Here is a 2,508-nt window from a genome sequence, read left to right as displayed (position 1 = left end):
TTTGTAATTAGAAAAGAGAAAGGGAGCTAATTGTAATATTTAGATTAGTAATAAGAGGTTTGACTGAATTGAGAGGATTGACTTTCTCTCTCAATATTCATATATGTGTTCATAGTGTTCTTACTGTTAAATCCATGAATCTGCCATTGATGTGAGCTTAATATGAAGATTGATCAGTGATTGTGGACACACAATTGGTATCAAAGCCGGAATGCAAGAAATCAGATGAAGAAATCGAAAAGATAAGTTTTTTTTTTAATTTCTTAATTTTTGTGTCATTCGTGTTCTTCGTGTTTTTGATTTTTTTTTCTCTGTTTGATCCGATTTTATCATAAAATCTTGTGTTTTGGTGTCAAAAACATGATCAAAATGCTCGAAACCGTGTTGTGAATCTTTGTTATTCACAAATTTTTGTGATTTGATCAATCTTTATCAAAATTTAATCGGATTTTTGTGCTTTTAAATTTTTTCGTGTTCTTGATTGTTTTTAAAATGTCAGTGTTTTGATCCATTTTTTTTTAATTTTCTTTTAGTTTTTGTGTTTTTGTTAGTTTTAATCTGTTTTTGTTTTGTTTTGTTTGGTTATTTTTGTTAAACCGCCTAATATTCTAAAGCCCAAACCATTTTAAGGCCCAACAGATCAATTTTTAGTCCAGCATACTCTTGAGCGGATAAGAACACCGGAGAAGGTAAACCATGTGAAGCTTAAGCGGATAAGAGATTCACAGGTGAAGGCAAGATTTCTCAAGCGGTATTCATCTTCACCGCATACCATTTGAGCGGTGTTCATATACACCGCACGCTACTTGATCGGATTTCAAGCGGTGTTCATCTACACCGGTCACCATTTGACCGGATTAGGGTTCTGATCCATTCAGCAGGTAAGTCCTCCGGTTTACAGTTTATATGTGAGCGGTTTAGAACTTGTTTGAGCGGACTTCTAATCCGTTCAATTCCACTTACCCAGTTTCATAAATCGTTCATTGTAATCCCAATCCAGATTATTAACCTTGTGAAGATAGACTGTGTGTGATTGCTTGTTTCTGCCAGTTGATCATTCAATTTGGGTTTTATATCTTGTTCCTTCCTCCATCTCACAGATTAATTGTTTCATCTGTTAATCAATTTCTGGTTTCCAGAAAGTTTTCGAGATTCAGTTTACAAATTTGATTTACGATTGTTTAACGATTTTTTGAGTTGATTGATTTCTGTTCCTGAAATTGATTAATTAGCATTGTGATTCTCTGTCTGTTGGCGTGAAATTGAATCGCTGGTTAACATGGCTTCCAAAGCTAGCAAAGGAAAGCTTCATAAGGCCAAAGGGCGATAAGAAGAAGAAAGCAAGCAGAAGCAGCAATTTTTTAAACTAAACAACAACTGTTTTGGATTAAAACAGAAACAACAGCAAAGCAAAACAAGGTTTAACAGGGTTAAACAGCAGCTTATTTGAGTTGCTCAATATCTGTTTAGAATCTGTTTAAGAAAAAGGCTGTAGCAGGGACAACAACAAACTGTCAGCAGCTCAGATTGAGAAGAAAGTCTAAAACAGCAACAGCATTGCAACCTTTCTTGCTGTTTCATTTCATCTTGACAACAACTTAGCAGGTTGATTGTGTGCTACTGTTTTGAGAAAACATCTTCACAGCAACAGTTTCACAGCAACAGCAACCATTGCTGTTTAAAACCAGGTTATATAACAGGTTTAATAACAGGTTCTTGTTTGCTGTTTTGATTTGAAGATTGTTGTTCATGTTTTTGACTTGATTGTGTGCTGTGTTGAGACAGCAACTAAACAGCAACAGCAACATCAACAACTGTGCTGTGTTTGTGATTTAATTTCAAACAGTTTGCTGTTTTGCACTGTTTTCGTGCAGTAACAGCAACATTGAAGCTGTTTACGAATATTGACAGCAGCAGTCTTAATTCTTTTTAACAGCAACAAGACACAACAGCAGCAACAGGCTTCTCAAGAATTATTACAGCAAGTCTTTTGACAGCAATTAGACAGCAACATTGACAGCAGCAGATTTAATTTTTTTTTTGTGACAGCAACTACACAACAGCAACAAGAACAGCAACAGACCTCTGTTCTTGATTTTTGACAGCAACTACATTGTAACAGCTACAACATACACAACTTTGTTGTTTTAAAACTGTCGAACAACAGTAACTTCAGAACAAGAACAGCAGATTAGTTTATCGCTCATAAGCTGCTCAACTAGTTCTGGATTTGGGAAATTGACTTGCTTGATTTCACATTTTTTTTTGCTCAAAAAGTTGTACTGATTTCAGGTTCTTGTTATATACAGGTTCTGTTATAAACAAGTGTTTTGTAGCAACAGTTTTTGGCTGGTTTTGTTTCTTGTCATATATTGGAATAGCAGCAGAGGTCTTGTGCACACACAGGTCTTGCCGTTGTGATTGGATATAGACAGTTTCAACCTCAGCACACATTTCAGAAACACAGGACCGGAACAACAGTGAACTGCAAGTTATACAATAGCAGCT

This window comes from Cynara cardunculus (assembly GCF_001531365.2).
Source record: "Cynara cardunculus var. scolymus isolate 2C chromosome LG 17, CcrdV1, whole genome shotgun sequence".
NCBI classification, from domain to species: Eukaryota; Viridiplantae; Streptophyta; class Magnoliopsida; order Asterales; family Asteraceae; genus Cynara; species Cynara cardunculus.
This window is presented reverse-complemented; position numbering follows the sequence as displayed.